The sequence below is a fragment of the Aplidium turbinatum genome, chromosome 4 (assembly GCF_918807975.1).
Source record: "Aplidium turbinatum chromosome 4, kaAplTurb1.1, whole genome shotgun sequence".
Classification (NCBI taxonomy): Eukaryota; Metazoa; Chordata; class Ascidiacea; order Aplousobranchia; family Polyclinidae; genus Aplidium; species Aplidium turbinatum.
Genome location: NC_137475.1, coordinates 5,627,603 through 5,644,799, shown reverse-complemented (window position 1 = coordinate 5,644,799; position 17,197 = coordinate 5,627,603). Strand labels below are relative to the sequence as shown.

At 39.1% G+C, this 17,197-nt stretch overlaps 1 non-coding gene across 1 annotated transcript; it reads left to right on the top strand.

The window, feature by feature from the left end:
* Positions 1–1,094: 1,094 nt before the first annotated feature.
* Positions 1,095–1,176, top strand: Trnal-uag (transfer RNA leucine (anticodon UAG)). The gene has a single exon. It is a non-coding gene; the product is annotated as a tRNA-Leu (tRNA).
* Positions 1,177–17,197: the final 16,021 nt, after the last annotated feature.

The window sequence follows — 17,197 nt, the reverse complement described above, 5'->3', positions numbered from 1 at the left end:
TACAGTAGAATTCGCCTATAGTGACTTTGGCTATAGTGACACTTCGCCTATAGTGACACCTGTTGCAAAGTCCCGTTTGCAAACCATATGTTTTGCATAGAAATGACTTCGCCTATAGTGACTTCGTGTATAAGAACACTTTGCTTACAGTGACACCACATTTCTGTCCCTTGGGCTCAAAAATTTCTGTTTAAGGACACTTTACGGTGTATTTCCTGTTTAAGTTGGAATCATATTTTGTCCTTATCAACATTCCCAGCCAGCAAATCCATCTTTTTACATTGATTTAAAGTATGCAGAGGTTGAACCATAAAGGATTGATTTGCTGACTGGGTTTGAATTAAACCAACATGGGATGCGCATGCGCAGATACTGCAAAAGTGAAGTTATCAACGACGTCATCATTCGTCTATAGTGACACTTCGCTTATAGTGACACTTTTTCCGCGGTCCCTTCAGGTGTCACTATAGGCGAATTCTACTGTACATATTTTCGACAGTTAATCCACGATCATTCTATTGCGAAATTAAATAATTGGTTAGAAGAGACCGGCGGCCAAACTTGGCCGATTGAAGAGGTAGCACCGGCGGTCATTCAAGCACTACTTAGCGGCCATGGCCGCAGGCTGCTTTAAGGCTTGACAGTAGGTTACATCATTATGACATAGCATGATGCCCTTCTTTGTATACTGGACACTTGTGGGCTATCATTACTCAATACATAGTGAGCTGATAGATTAGCATTATCGCTATATCTTATCTTAAAACTTGACAAAAAATTTGCTTTTTAATAAAAAAAAGTGCCCTTTTTTCGTAATCTTGCCCCCCCAGTCAAAAATCGTTCCGGCGCCCCTGATCACGGACCCCTAAATGCTTTCTCACGGACCCTCAAGGGGTCCGCGAACCCCAGGTTGGGAACCACTGCTCTACAAGTATGCGAAACTACCAGGAATAACTTATCAAGGCTTTGTCAGTCTGAGGATAAAGATACAAAACCAACCAACCCTTTGAAGCATGCACCAGAAAAGTCATTTTGAATGTGAAACGAACAAATATTGTTAGTCAAGTACGTTTTTCTGCGTTAGAGTTCACGACGGTAGCGTGGCCGAGTGGTCTAAGGCGCTGGTTTTAGGCACCAGTCATTTCGATGGCGTGGGTTCGAATCCCACCGCTGCCAGTCTTTTAATTTTCCAGGCATTTGTTAAATTTTAAATCAAATATAGTTATTACTGGGGCAACCAATTTTTTGACCTAAAAACTTGAAATTTTGACTTTATAATTTACAAATTTTGACCTAATTTTGACCAATAACTTTCTGCGTTTGCAACTCAAATGTGAAATACAAAGCACATTAGAAATCAAACCGTTAGGTAAGGATATCTTCTTTTTTATATGAAATAAAATGTGGAAGACTCAACGACACCACAGCAAACAAACAGGTAATGAAAGTCACTCGAAAAACTGCAAATGATAAATATGGAGTGTCTTTAAATATCCCGAAATTACTGAGAGGGTTCTGCAATATTATACTTCAACATCAAGTAATGTTTCACATTATCGCCTTTGAAGTTCCTGTCTCTCGCCAAAATTTTTCCTAAAGTAGAGTAGCTTCTCTCTACTGATACAGAAGTTGCTTGGGAGTTTCTCAGCAGGCTATATAAATGTGGTGAAATATCATCTCGTTCCATTTTCACAATGTACTTGATGTCATGCCTTGAAGATTCTTGCTTGAATATATTTTCCAATTTGGCAGCCATCAACACCAAAGTTAAGGGACCTCATTTTCTGGTAAGCTTCTTGAATGGTGTAACGGATGTCTTCCATCTTCTGAATTATATCAAACAGTGCACTGTACTGCTCCTCTATTTCTACAAGGTGAGTAGCTAAATTGGGAGCTTTCACAGCATATTGAGCACGCCGCAGCAAGACACCACCATCATGGAATCCTTCCACAATATTCTTACTTCTGGTAGACTTCTTGAATAATAGTGGGCTAAGCAGCTTTCAATCAAGTGCCCCATCTAGTTACATTTGGCTGTGGAAGTAAAACTAGCTATTCTTGACCTGTTTTTAATGGTCACTGATTTAACCCCGGCAACCAACTCATCAACAGCAGGGCAGTTGGCTAATTGGCTTTTGGCTAAGTAATAATGGTAATATTCAATCGTCAGCAGGGTTGCCAGATACTCAAGCTATAGTAAGGCCAAATCCATTATAAAATAAGGCCAAAAAAGGCCAAATTTTTTATTTACTTCTAAAAGGCTAAATAAACGCTAACAACTTAATTGAAATAATTTTTTGAAAATGCCATTTTACGATCAAATATGGCAGATAATAATTTAGCACTGTCAGAGCATAACAACCGGTTCGTTTGCATAATTTGATTAATGAAAAATTACTGTAGTAGCAGATAAACTAGAAACGGTAAGAAACCATTATTACTTCAATTCATGAACAGTGCTATTCGGAACATCTAGCTAAGCAATAAGCATGAATTTGTCTTATTGAGTATATTTACCAGGGATGTCTACAACTACAGGATTGGAAACTCTTTTCAGTGCTATACATGACTACAGAAGAATTATTAAAATAAAACACTGTTTGTATCAACTAAAGAATGTATAAAATTCAATTTTGCAATAACAATATAAAATATAGCCTACACTCACATCAAAACTTATTTGATGTATAGAAGTTTAAAACCGCGAATCTCAAAAATCAAAAATAAACGAATGCAAAGATTTCCTGTCGTTCTGTAGCATTTTGCGTATTGCAAACCGGATCAGAAGTAAACGTGGAGTGTTCAACAATCAGTGAAATGTGTTGTCGTAGGCTTTTATAATAAACTTATTCACAGACCAGTAGCGCACCCAGAAAAAAATTTAGGGGGGGGGGCTAATTTAGAAATGTTGGCCGAGTGATTTGCGACAATAATGACAGTAGGCCAATGCCCATCCCTTTGATTAATATTTAAAGGCACTCACCGGCCACGGCCCACAACCCACCGGTTGCCGATACATCAGGATTCGTTCTCTCAATCAGATTACAAGTTGGCCTAGTGAACCCCATGGTATTAGAACCATCAGCACTCTCATCCCTACGTCCACTCTCGGAATCTTCTATAGATCTCGACTTTTTCTTCATGTATGACAAAATAGAATTAGCTTTCCGTTTGCCAACACAAATAAGTGCGAAAACAACAACTAGCACAAAAACAGTTTGAAACAAAACACTAATTTTGTGAACAGTAAATGTGATGTGGACATTTTTCCTACTTACAAAACATTCAAAATTAGTTCGTATTTTCAATTAAAGTCCCAGACGCTTTCGTCTTTCTGCTCAAATATCGTATATAATTTTACATGTCCGTATGATTCAGCATTGACGTACGGTACATCGGTATGTCCACCCAGGGGTGCCGGAAGCGGGGGGGGGGGGGTGTCCCCCACCTTCAAGTTAAGGATGGTAGAAGTAGGGGATTGCTCACTCAAAAGTAAGATGGACAACTTACTGGAGGGTCATAATGTTTTGACAAAATTTGATGCAACTACAGCTTGAGGTCTACTGCCATATGTCGCATACTCAGGTGCAGTTTATATGACCTGCCCACGTTTGTACAAAGTGTGTATCGTCAAAATAAACGTAGGAAATATGTGATATCATGTTCATTTAATAGCATTCAAGTCATGATAATGCAGCGGTATACTTCACGCAACAGCGGTAACGGTAAGTAGCCTCAAACTGCTGTAGTGAGGTTTTGTAGATTTTTCAGCACCCAAAATTTTAACCAAATAAGTAACAATTCATTTGATGAGAATAAATTTACCTAAAAGCAAAGAAAACGTTGTGCAGTTCTGTTAATTTTTAACTTCTCAGTAACCCTCCAGTTGTCCTTTTCGTAGGAAAAATCATTAAAGTGAGTCGTCCCGGTATTCTACTGTCCCTACTTCAAGTTGTCTGTAGATGGGGGGGGTAGTGGTGCCCTTTTAAGGTCATGTAAGCTACTGCACATTTTGCAATATAACAATTTCTGCTATTCGCTTTTAGCCTAATTATAATCTTTCATTTTTGGCTTAAAATAATATTCACGCCACAAAATTATGTAACTCAGTAGGTTACATCAATATGACATAGCATGACGTCCTTCTTTGTATACCGGACACTTATAGGCTATCATTACTCAATTGTGAGCTGATAGATGAGCATTATCGCTATAGCTTATCTTAAAACTTTTAAAAAAAATGGTTTTTCAGTAAACAAAAGTGCCCTTTTTTCATAATCCTGCCACTCCCACCAGTCAAAAATCGTTCCGGCGCCCCTGTGTCCACCAGACATTGACTGCGGGAAAGGGTCGCTAGTCCTCACACCCGTTAGTCGACGTTGCCTTACATGCGAGAGTGGGAGCTCGCGATGTTGGGGGTGCTCAGCGAAGGCAAGTCGACCCTTGTGTTCTGTGCCACATGACCACGAGCGTACTGAAGCATCTGAATTTTAGAGACTTAAAGAAAAGTGCCACCCAAGACCATATCATGGAGTGTTCTTTTTGCCCAGATCAAAAATTCTCTGCTGACTCATTTAAAATTTTACGCAAGAGCAAATCCCAATTTAACACCAAAATTCAGGAAGCACTGTTATGCTACAACCCAAATTTAAACAAACAATTATTTGCTGGAGGCGCCTCCATTCTCCTTAACATTTACTTGATGTATCACGTTCCCTGTGGTGCAAACTTTTTTGTAGTTATTTATGTAGTTGCCTTTTCTTAATGTAAATTTACTTTCAAGAAGTTGAAATTTATTGCATTTTTTAATTATTTTTAGATTCCTGATGAAGGCTTAAAGTTAAGCCGAAAACGTTCCACTGTTAAAACTATTTGTAAATATGTAAAATATATATTGTTATAATGCTCAGCCCTGTTGTATTGTTGTGTCTTATTCATGTCTAACCTGTAAGCAAAAGGTATAGATCGGGAACATACAAAAGTCAAAAACTTCATTTTTTGTGGCGGGTTTGGGGGGGGGGCTTGAGCCCCCTTAGCCCCATGCTGGGTGCGCTACTGTCACAGACCAACCCAGTACGAAATAAATATGTTTAAGATGTCATAAGAACTAAAACTACGTAATACTCGGTTTTGAAATTATTTAGCAGCAAACAAAATACGACAAGATTGCACATTATGGAATGCAAGCACATCACATTAACAAACAAGGCAAGTGTATACTTTACGGTTTACGGCAGGTGCAACTTAATAGAACCACCTTGTCCACCGCTAACATATTCTCTACTCTCTACCTATGTCTCTACTCACTAATTAAAATTAAAACGAATATAGGTCAGGCTCTAAAGTCTAAGTGATGATAAGTGATACTTTTATATTACAATTGAAATTGAATTTCCTTAAAATAATACTTTCTAAACCGGTCAAAATTTGCAGCCATAAAAAGGGCCAAATAAGGCCAGATTTTCTGGCCTTATTTGCATCAATTTTTTTAGGCCAACTGCAATTTAAAAAGGCCAGTTTTCTGGAATTTGGCCTAAAAAAAGGCCATCTGGCAACCCTGATCGTCAGTAGTGGGCGAAACAAGATTATTACCCCAGAAATTGCAACAAATCAATTATTACGTCAAAATAGCAACAGAAATTGCAACAAAAAATCAGTATTTGTGTAGCTTTAATACAATATCAAAAGAGAGCAGAAAAACTACGTTAAAAAAAAATTTTGACCTAACCATAAAATTTGACTTTTATTTTACTTAATAACTTTGAAACCTCTCTTCGTGTCAGCCTGAAATTTAGTTTGTGAACGTTTTATAAACTTTGAAAAAGGCAGAAAAATTTTGACTTTATTGACTTTTGGTTGCCCTAGTTATTAGCCTACTATCTGAAGCCTTTACAGACTGTTTCACCTAACGGAGGGGCCATCCGCCCCCGTGTCCTCCGCTTCATTTAAATTTTAGGTAGACAAACTGCGTACTTTCCAAAAGTCGTAGGCTACTTTTGAACTGTTGCACAAGTTTGCTTATTTGAACATCTGCTGTTAATCGCCACCCAGCCGCGTTTTTGTAAAAAGTTCAGGAAAACTTGTTATTTTTTAAAATTTCATTTCAATTTTATTTTTCATTGCCGGCGCAAACATGTAGTGAACGGCAAAGTAACAAAAGGGAAACCGGAAAAATAACTGAAACGCAATTTTCCGATGCTTGACATTTGTCACTTTAAGAAAAGGGAAGCGGCTAACCACTACCGGGGGCGGTGGAACGATTTTTGACTGAGGGGGCAGGATTATGAAAAAAGGGCACTTTTGTTGCTGAAAGGCCAATTTTTTTTTAATTTTGTCAGACTAATAAAGTAATGGCGTAACTCATTTTTTATTGTTTTGAGATAATCGAAAAAAACTATCTACACGGTTGTTTTGATCATATTTATTCTACAGTTAAACGAAAATAGCATGTCGACACAAGTACAATGAGCATGCATAGGCCTACTTTGATTTGCTTCATTTTGCATCCCATAATGTGCTGGGGTGACTTAGGCCATTTTCCGAATGCACAGTCATGACTTAGGCCATTTGATATTTTGAGTTTATCAATATGAGTTTTTTAATGGTGACATAATAACAGTAATAATACGACTAGAATTAACAGGAAAATCCCTAATAGCAACTCCAATCTAACGATAGGAGTTATATTTCATGCTAGACTGCATATTTCGCCCAAAAACAGTTCAGAATTGGCAAGACAAGCTGAATAAATTATCAGTGATGAGGCAAATTATCAAAAAAGGAGTGACACCCTGTTGGCATAACATGTTTCATAGTTTGGAGATCATTGTATTTCCTCAATTTGATTAGAAGATGACTTGAATGAATAGACATCGATGTAGTGTCGCCTAAGTTTGTTTGTGATCGCTGTGGCAGATCCTCTCACTGTTCAGCCTCTCATAATGTGACCCTGCACATTACAATATCTTTCCACTGCTTTCAAGATTCAGGCCTCTAAGATTATGAACCATGCGAGCTCCAGCCTTCTTTCCAGGCCTGATACTCAACAAGCATCATCCATCGAGTTTCATAAAATTACTGTGCTGCATCCTCTGTACATTGTTGGGATGCGGTCTGATCCTGGCAATCTAGATGATAATTTCGTAATCGCTCGTCGTAACAAAATCGTCGTTTACCAATTTTCGCTCGATGGTACTGTGCATGCTATCGCACTCCATTTGAGTGTGACCAGCCACGAGGTACTTCTGAGTAATAGCGATGCCATGCTTCCATTCAAGGCACAGTAGGTCCTAGAGACATTAGAGTTTCTATTTTGATATCCACACCCATCACTCCAAATAACTATTTCCTCCAGACCGGGGCTTCCAGAAATTACCCGTTCGAAATGACTAAACTGCAAGAAAGCGAATACTTCACTGCGTAAATCACCTTCTGTTTCATTCCAAATAGAGCAATAAGCATCTTTTGATTCAAGATCGAATAGTGCTATATTGTGTACCTGCAGCTTGGTTTTATAGTACATACTGCTTGCCTTAGTTTTGGGACACAGAAGTACAGCCTGTAAATCCATTGTCCATATGGATTTTACTGTGCTAGCGGACTATTCGTCTTTCGTCTTCTCATCTCAAGCTTCATTCTTCAACTTGATATGGTCATCGTATTGTTCCTTTGTAATATTACTGTGTTTGAATGAAGACACACGTCGCACTGATCCTTACGTGGTAGGAACAGAGCACCCGTCATCCCGTTGTAACCAGTTCCCTTGAAGCTGCACGTTTCGATCTTATTGGACCGCAGTGCACGTGGAGCTGGCCAAGAGTGTATGTGTAGCCCTCGCGTAGTTACGATCACCTTAAACAACCATACAAGCGAATGGCTTTTGTCTTAATTTCGACCTGGACCAAACAAAGCCAAAAAGCGATGATATCAAGGGTAACGGGGGCAAGGTTGGTAGAGTTGGAAGCCTCCAGCCAGGTTTTACACATTGGCGGCGGATCTATGATGATCGTCTCCCAGTGCCTTTTGCCCACGTCTTTTTCCATCATAGACTGGGCCTCAAAAGCCACATACATCACTATCCAAAGCCAAATTCAATTTAAAGACAAACCAATGCTCGGACACGAGCTGGAGCCGACGATGAAAACGGAGAAGTTCTCATTATGAAATACTTCACTAATAAGCTGTGCTCACTGATCATATTCCTAATGATTCAGCAAGCTCTTTGTATTGCTGATGAACTTGGATTATGTTAGTTCCAGGGTACAAGAATTTCTTCTTTCTGTAAGTTGTGATCTTTCTACAGTATTGGGCATGTACAGTAATGGACACTACATGTAATGGACACTACAATAGGCAAGTCATTGAGAAATTTCGCCAAAACGTGATTTTCCTCTTTTTCATTTTATCACATTTCCCTACACATCAAAGTCAATTCAAACGTTTTGAAATCTATGTTTTTCTATGTTTTCCTACTCCCATCAGTGAAACTCAAGAATGATGGCGATAAACCAGCAATGAGCTTATTAAATTGCTAAGTGTGATATTAAGCTGAGAATTAATAAAGTATCCAACAATGGCTTTCTAGAAAAACCTGCCTTGAGTGCAGGAAGACTCCGAGAAACGGTGCATGAAGAATATCTGACCTGTATCACAGTGTGAAGTGATAAGTCGCACTACACAGTGCTAGGAAAATGAAGCTTCTCAAAGGAACAGAAAGAAAACAGAATGATTTAAGTAGGGTAGTTGCTTGGAAATGGCCAAGATTACGATACATAGAATAGAAAAAACATAATTATTTTGTGCTAAATTAATCGTCTAGACTTGTGATGAAGTGGAAGCTCTATTTCTGTACAATTTAGATCGTCGTCTTTTGACCATCTGCTCTGTTGGAGGAAAGCTTTATTTCCAGCAAACAATTAAAAAAATTTGTAAAATGGCCTAAGTCATGCGTTTGAGTTAGGCCATTTGACATTTTTACGAAAATACCACTTTCTCGTTAACGTAGGTCTTAGAAAATTATATGGCAGGTGCGCTACATTTTAGGGACCTAAAAAACACTATTATCTCAATTTCGTCAAAAAGTGAGTTACAGTACGCCATTATTTTATTAGTCTGACAATTTTTAAGATAAGATATAGCAATCGAGTAATGGTACAATTGTCCGGTAGGCTATACAAAGAAGGGCATCATGCTATGCTATAATGATGTAGCCTAACCTACTGTGTTGCAGAATTTTGTGCCGTGAATAATTGAATATTATTTTTGAGGCAAAAATGAAAGATTATAATTAGGCTAAAAGCAAATAGCAGACATTTTTATATTACAAAATGTGCAGTAGCTTACAAGACATTAAAAGGGCATTATTTTCTCCCTGCCCCTCCATCCACAGAAAAATTGGGGGTAAGGGAGCATCCGCCTCCCTGTCCCCAGCTTCCGGCGCCCCTGCGGCTAACTCGATGACTGATAGGCTATACAGTAGTTTGGCTGCTTCCTGTCTGTTGTCAGGGGCGAGTTTAACTGATGGGGGGCCCAGGGAACTTTTAGATCGGGGACCCGTAAAAACAAAATTGGAAGTCACCCACAATGTTGCTACTGACTATAATGCCTTTATGCCAAGCTCAGTCGCCACCTTGAAAGAAAAAGGAAGTATTTTGTAAAAACTTTAAAGGCGGAAAGAAAATAATAATAATAACAACACAAAATCACATTTTTCCACATCGGGGGGCCCTTCAAAAAGGGCCCGGGGCAACTGCAACCCTCTAAATCCGGGCCTGTCTTTTATGGTATCTAGATTGCTATGGTGCTATTATATTCATATTGTGTATAATTATATGGTGCTATTCAGGCAACAGACAAAATAAAAGTTTTCTCTCTGCACATTTTCTTAGAAAACAGTTAGGCTACATAACGCCATATGGCATGGAAAGTATGATACTGTAAACTTAAGCAACAGCGGCTTTTCCGGTTACCCCGCTCTTGGTTTTGCTTGCTATGCATCACAGTTTCATTTAGGTTATTGGTAGCCTACTGTGCAAAATCCAATTTTTTGTGAAATTTAGGCGAGGCGATAACCAATCAAGTTGGATTTTGATAAGAAAAAATAAAACAGATGAAAAATATTTAAAAAAATTCTCAATTATTTTGAAGCCGCTCAAAGCACTTGATTGGTTTAATTAAAACCGCTTTTGTATGAAAAATGTCGAGGATATGAAGCTGATCTCATAATACCTAAAGGATAGTTGGTTTGGTTGGTTTTGAATCTTTATCATCGGACTGACAAAGCCTTGATAGGTTATTCCTGGTTGTTTCGCATACTATTGTAGAGGCTTTTGACGCAGGACCGGCTACCGACAGGGCCTCTGAGAGAAATTTTCACTAGGGGTACGAAGAGTCACTCCGAGCCCCCCTCTAACTCCGGGCCCCCTTTGTCTTGGGAAAGATAGCTCAATTGGTTAGCGCGTCACTTCTGGAACAAAGAAACTTCAAGATCAAGCGGCGCTGGTTCGACTCTCGGGGTGTGCGCTTGAGCAACGCACGTTAAGGACTGCTCTCCATTCAGCGGCATCTAATGGATGGAATAGTTCCTCGGCAACAAGACTTCAACAATCGGAAACTTCACTCTGTCAATCTCGGTGACCGGGCCTGCGTCAGTGATTCAAAGCCTCTACAAGTATGCGAAACTGCCAGGATTAAGCTCTGCAAGAAGCTTTCCCAATTCCCAGTCCGAGGATAAAAATTCAATCAATCAATGAATCAATCAAAAACGCGTGATGTTTGCTTAGGCGTATTGCACATTATACAACATTTTACTGTAGAATTGGACATCTGTGCGCAATAATAGTATCAGGTTGCAATAAAACTATTATTTAGTGTTTTGTGTTGTGCATATCATGTGATCTGTCCCTTGCCAATTTGTGTATCCTGCATTGAATTCGTGTGTCAGTTGTTGATGGTACTCTTGAGAGGTGTGAACTTGTACAACTTTAATATAAAGTATTCAAATTCATTTATTTATTTCTCATAGATATAGCCTATAATTATTTTTGATGAGGACACTATGTGGTGTCGAAAACGTTGGATTTAGTAGTTTTTTTTGTTTTTTTTGTGTGTTAAATAAAAAATGTTAAATCCGTTAACGTTACTGAGTGTTAGCCTACATGTATCTGGTACAAGCCAAGCTCTCTACCAAGGCTCAAACATAACATCTTGTTAAAACATAATCAAGTTAATCATCTGACCAATCCTAACCTTTCTTCATTAACTTTTTCATTCACCACATGCCTAGCAGAGGTGAACGAAGTCAGTTTTTTTTACTCCGGCTCCGCTTCAGCTCCGAAAGTATTGACTTCGGCTCCTGCTTCAACTTCAACTTCCAGCGATAAATTTTTATCGCTTATCGTTATCGCTTAATTATTTTTTCAGTTATCGTTTATCGTTATCGCTAAAGGCAATATTTGATTATCGCCGATAATTAATCGCCGATAAATTTTATTTCCGATCAACACACAAGTGAAAAGATCATGAAAAGCAATATTTTTACTAGCCACCTAGCTAATGATACTAAAATTAAAACCAGTTCTGAAGTGTGTGTGCACAGGTCGTTGTCAGGGGAGGGGGCACGCCCCCCTGCAGCGACGGCCCTGACAACACAATAATTCTTAGAGTCTTCTTCTTCTCTCGTTTGACTTGTAGTAGCTTAGATTGGCAATGCCTCCTCGTGCAGCCAAGATACGGTAGTTGGGTCCAGTTGTCGAATACCAGTGATTCCACTTGGGGGTCGTAAGATGGAACATTCGTGGAGTATGTGTTGCATTGTTTGTTCTACCGCTCCGCAGACACATATCGGCGAATTATGCAACCCCCACCTAAACAGATTAGCTCCAGTACAGCCAACGGCACATCTGATCCTGTTGGGCTCAAGTTGTCAACCTCCACGTGGTGAGCCCTGGATTCGACTAATGACAACAAACCGACAAGTAGCAATTCTTAGAGTTGCAAATTGTAATGCAATGCATGCAACAAGTCTCTTGTTGTTGATTGAATTTTACAATTAAAATGTAAGCGCATGGCGGTACAGATTCCTTTGAAGCGAAGCAAAAGAAATGGGAAAGTGGTTTGTGAAAGTGTCGCAATACGAGGCCGCTTTTACAACGGAAACATGGTCTTTCGCGCCACCTCACGATCAACTATTTTATTCTTGTGTTTTCTTTTTTCGTTGGAAGTGTTAGTTTTTAGTAATTGTCGTAAAAAAATAAAATGTCTCTCGTCAAAACATGAAACTTACTGTTTTAAGCGCATTAAATCTTTAGATGAGTAGATTAACTAAAATTGTAAGCACTTGCCTTGAGACGTGTACGTCACAAACTCAGTTTAAAAGACAAAATTCATACACAATAACAACACAAGATCGGTTATAGACTGTAAGATCGATTTTTTTCTAGCTTGGCGATATAACTTTAATCCGAAAATAATAACCAAATGCGTAAGTGCCATTTAACTTAAAAAGTTAACCCATTTGTGCCGAAAGTGAAAGTAAGCCTACTTAAAAAAAAATTCGGAAAATTTAAATATTGCATAATTATGACCTAAAAAACATATCACAATTATTTTTTTCCTAATTGTGTTTGTACTTTTTGAGAAAAAAGCCGTCCTATATATAAGACGCTAGGCAAATCCGTTATCAAATTTCACAAGTTTCTTGTGCGTAATGCTTAAGTGTTATTACATTTTACTTATCGCTCAAAGTGATAAATGGGAAATGTCTTGTTCATGTTTTGTCATGTCAATATTGTCATCGAGCATTTTATTGAAATGAAAGTTCAAAAAATATGAAGATGAAAATTAGCAAAGTAACACAACATCACTGAAACAAGTCATTGCGGAATATGATATTGCTTGAAGCATTTGACATGCAGACCGACATCATATTTTTTGCATCTTGTAGTAGTTTTTGCATGACAATAGGCGCATCGAGTTGCGTGGTAAAATTATGCTAAATACAGTATTACCTTTCTCATTTACTTATGCGAATGCGACATAGCCTACCTCAATCAAATATTTTTATTCCCACTAATACAGTGCCTATATTGTAATTCTTATCTCAACATCTCAGCGTTCTGCCATTGCTTTCATGATGGTGTTCACAAAGAAAACAAAAAAATTTATCAGTAAATTACGATAATTATGTTATTGTTCTAAAACAAACACGACTAATTTGACAAGCTTGATGGATTTCACAGTATGCACATTTTTACTACCAATAACGCTTAAGATTACTAATAAATTTTCAAGCATTTTGCGTTTTTTGGAATTTTTTAAATTATTGCTGACTTTGCTGTAAACAGCCCTTTAAGCAGAAAGCAAAATACAAAGTTTAGAATTTTTTATGGTATTTTCATTTGATTTATTTATTTTGCCTACTGCACGTAAGCGGCAGTGTAACTCAATTGATAAAAGCAGCCAACTGGTATCTGAAGGTATAATTATGAGCACGGCGGTTACCTCAGTGGTTTGATTCTGGATCAAGAGGTTGAAGGTTTGATACCTACTGCCGCTGTTGCTATTCTATTCATGCATAACTTAAAAAAAGTTTTGTCCCTTTACACTACAGTATATTATGTTCGATTTTTCGTCATGTTGATGAAAACAGTTCGTGCTGCATGGAATGGGGCAGCGCTAATCAAGCAAAAAAATTATCGTTATCGGACATTATCGGCGATAATTTATCGTTTATCGTTATCGCTTAATTTTTTTTGATTTATCGTTTATCGTTATCGCTTTAGGCATTTTTTGTTTATCGATTATCGTTATCGCTTAACTGAAAAATGAGTTATCGCGCCCAACACTGCTTGTACCAGATACATATAACACTCAGTAACGTTAACGGATTTAACATTAAACACACGAAAAAAACATGAAAAAAACTACTATATCCAACGTTTTCGACACCACGTATAGTGTCCTCTTCAGAAATAATTATAAGCTAGGCTACATCTAAGAGAAATAAAAAAATGAATTTAAAAATTTTACAGCAAAGATGTACAAGCAACACCTCTCAACAGCACCATCAACAACTGACACACGAATTCAATGCAGGATACACAAATTGGCGAGGGACAGATCACATGATATGCACAACACTAAATAATAGTTTTATTGCAGCCTGATACTATTATTGCGCACAGATGTCCAATTCTGCAGTAAAATGTTGTGTGGTGTGCACTAGCGTACGCAGGGGGGGGGGCCATTGGGCCATGCCTCTCCCCCTTAAAAATGTTTTAGTAGTTAACGACGTAGATTAAGGCATTTAATATGTTTTGGATTGCACTGTCAAAGCAATTAACAATGTTGTTCTATAGACTAAGCTAATACAAAATACATAGCCCAATCCACCAACCCCACCCCAGGTATGCGAATGTAGCGTAGTGTTCTGTAAGCCTATTATAGTGAGAAAAAAATGGATAAAGTCTAAACTAAAACCATACTGGGATATCATGAAGATGTCTGGGATATCAATGGCCAGTGGCGTAGCCAGGGGGGTTTGGGAGTTACAACCCCCCCTTTGGCACGCGTGTGACATCACGATATTGAAAATCATGCCTTCAGTCTCTTTATGCTTGGGAATGATGTTTTCAGTCTAAAAAAAACTTGCCTAATTTTAAACAAAACTGCATTAAAAGAGCGAGTTTTGCCAATACCAAACATTCAAACATCTCAGCCAGGAATTAGCAACAAGAAAACATAGAGACTTAGCTTTATTTCCGAAAAATGCCGAAGAAAACATGATCTTATCCTTTTGCTATGCCATCTGACAGCACCATTTTACAGGAATATTTATACCCACATTTTTGTTGAAAATGCTCTCAGAATGCACCAAATTCAAAGTAATTTTCAAAATTTTCTGGGGGAGGCTCCCCAGACCCCCCGCCGCTGGGTGTCCTCTCAGGCAAAAACGCTGTCGGGCTTCGTCGCCCGCCGTTGTCAAACCCCTCTCTTTACAAATCCCTGGCTACGCAACTGTCAATGGCCCCCCCCCCCTTGACAAAATCCTGCGTACGCCACCGGTGGTGTGCAATACGCCTAAGCAAACATCACACTTTTTGCCCAAGACAAAGGGGGCCCGGAGTGAGAGGGGGGCCCGGAATGACTCTTCGTACCCCTAGTGAAAATTTCTCTCAGAGGCCCTGCCTTTTTTAAATAGTTTTCAAAAAACACAAAAACACCCGGGCTTTAACTGCTTTTGCTACACTATACCCCCCAGACAGGAGAATAACCAACTTTTGTGATTTAATTTATGGTGCTTTTAACAGAACATTTTTTAACAGAGCATTAAATCACCACTTTGGGTTCCTAATTTGCTCTCAATGCACTCCATTACCTTTCCGGGCCCTTTTGCTACATTACGGGTCCCCATGACTAAAGAATAACAACTTTTATGCTTGAATTTAGTCGTTTAGGATGGTTTTAACCAACCATTTTTGCGCGTAAACTATAAAATCACAACTTCGGGCCCCCCAACAAACACAGGCCAGGGCCCTCAAGGGTACGCTGTACCCTCCGTACCCCCCTCTCATAGGCCTTGGCTACCGAGATTGACAGAATGAAATTTCCGATTGTTGAAGTGTTGTTCCCGGAGAATTATTCCCTCCATTAGATGCCGCTGAATGGACAGCAGTCCTTAGAATGCGTTGCTCAAGCGCACACCCCCAGAGTCGAACTTGCGCCGCTTGATCTTGAAGATCTTTGTTCACGAAGTCACGCGCTAACCAACTGAGCTATCGGGGCGGACCTATTGGAAACTAAAACTCAGCACAGCTAAAACCACCATCACACCTTTCCACCTCAACAACAACGAAGCTGGTCAGTTACGAGTCTCTCTAGATGGAATCTTCATCCGACATGGCCAGGGGCGCCGGAAGCGGGAGGGAGGTGGATGCACCCCTTCCCTCAATTTTTCTGTGGATGGAGAAGCAGGGGGGGCAATGGTGCCTTTTTAAAGTCATGTAAGCTACTGCACATTTTGCAATACGATATAACAATTTCAGCTATTAGCTTTTAACCTAATTATAATCTTTCATTTCCGCCTCAAAATAATATTCACGACCCAAAATTCTGTATCACAGTAGATAATATTAGCCTGCATCATCATAACATAGCATAATGTCCTCCCGTGCCATTGTTCTTTGTATACCGGACAATTGTATCATTACTCGATAATGAGCTGATGGATGAGCATTATCGCTATATCTTATCCTAAAACTTTAAAAAAAATTGGCCTTTCAGCAACAAAGTGCCCTTTTTTCATAATCCTGCCCCCCAGTCAAAAACCGTTCCGGCGCCCCTGGACATGGCCCCTACCCTACATACTTGGGAATGACCTTGGATCGGCAACACATGTATAAAAAAAACACTGTGACTCAGTTTGTGCCAAAGCATCAGCAAGAAACAGCCTTCCCAGATGTCTAGTTGGGTCGACTTGAGGATCCAAAACCCCAACACAGCACACTAGTGCCCTATAGCGCTTGTGTACAGTGCTGCCGAATATGCTTCTTCAGTCTGGTGCCGCAGCATACATGCAGGAAACGTAGATGAAAAGAGCAAGACCGCTCATAATCAAATAACGTTTTTTCAGGATCAAGTTTTATTCAACAGTAGCCTATAGGCCTACAGACCCAATCAGAGTTGAAAAGAATAAGGTTGCCATTCTGCAGGCGTTTGATTTGATGATTTGATAAGACCATTTCGATCTTTCTCTTTTGATTGTATGCAGGCCATTCTGCATACAATCAAAACAGAAAGATCTAAATGGTCTCATGTTTGGAAATCAGTTTTACTAAAAGCAAAAAACCAGGTTGACAACTTTTGGTGTGCTAATTACGTAATGCAACATACAACATTTTGTTTGCTATCAATCTCTTCGCCTTTTTTGGATCTCAATATTATTCATAGGCTACTGTTTATTTCGCTTGTAACTTGGTTTTTCGCTGTTGAAATTGTGGTGCCCCCATTCTAATTTTTCTGCTAATGAGTCGGGGTGAAGCTTTTTAAAACGCTTTCCCAGTCTGAGAATAAGTATTCCCTCATTTAAAATACAGAAATTACAGCGATAGCCTACCTTTTGTTCGCCCCGTCAGCTCAATGGTTAAGCGACCCTAATTCGACGCTCGGGGTGTGCGCATTTAAGGACTGCTCTCTATTC